Source organism: Charadrius vociferus, unplaced genomic scaffold (genome assembly GCF_000708025.1).
Source record: "Charadrius vociferus isolate BGI_N301 unplaced genomic scaffold, ASM70802v2 scaffold229, whole genome shotgun sequence".
In the NCBI taxonomy this organism is placed as follows: Eukaryota; Metazoa; Chordata; class Aves; order Charadriiformes; family Charadriidae; genus Charadrius; species Charadrius vociferus.
Window position 1 is genome coordinate 38,214 of NW_009649926.1, and position 626 is coordinate 38,839.

The 626-nt window shown below is 66.6% G+C and overlaps 1 protein-coding gene across 1 annotated transcript in view; it reads right to left on the reverse strand.

Annotated features, from left to right (window-relative positions):
- LOC104291825 (scavenger receptor cysteine-rich domain-containing group B protein-like) overlaps window positions 1-626 on the reverse strand; it is a 9,852-nt gene that overhangs the window by 1,490 nt on the left and 7,736 nt on the right. The window lies entirely within an intron of this gene.

Sequence of the window (626 nt, forward strand, 5' to 3'; positions counted from 1 at the left end):
ATGCCCCCCAGTCCCTCACCCAGGCACAGCCCAAGGCCGACCAGTGCCCCCATGCCGCAGCCGCCTGGGACCCCTTCCCAGACCCCCCCCTTTTAAAGCTCCCTCCCAGGGAGGGCCCTGGGGGGCAGTGGAGGGGAGGGACACCAAGGCGGGAGGAAGTGAAAGCACTGTGGGGAAGTGCTGAAGGAGCCACCCCGGCGCCATGGGGCCAGTAGAGATGGGGGCATGGGATAGGGAGCACTATCATGCCCCTCTCCCACAAGAAGGGGATGTGCTGTCTGCTCCCCCCAGGTTAACCCCCCTACCCAAGGGTGGGCCCGAGGTGGGGCTTATTCTCCCCCCAGAATGATGCTCCCCATCCCACCACCCCACAACCTCAAGATGCTCCAGGATTTTGGGGGGGTGGGGGTGGGGGGGTGTCCAGCCCCACTTTATTTCAGCTGGGGGTCATGGCAGCCCCCCCCAGAATCACCCAATTGGGGGTGAGGGCATCATGACCCCATCATGGCTGAGAGCCGGTGGCATGGGGGGGCCGCGAAATGCCCCCCAGGAGGTGCTGGAGGGTCAAGGCCAGTGCCTGCAGGTCCCCCCGCCGCCCCTGCACCTTCTGCCGCAGGGCCTGCAGC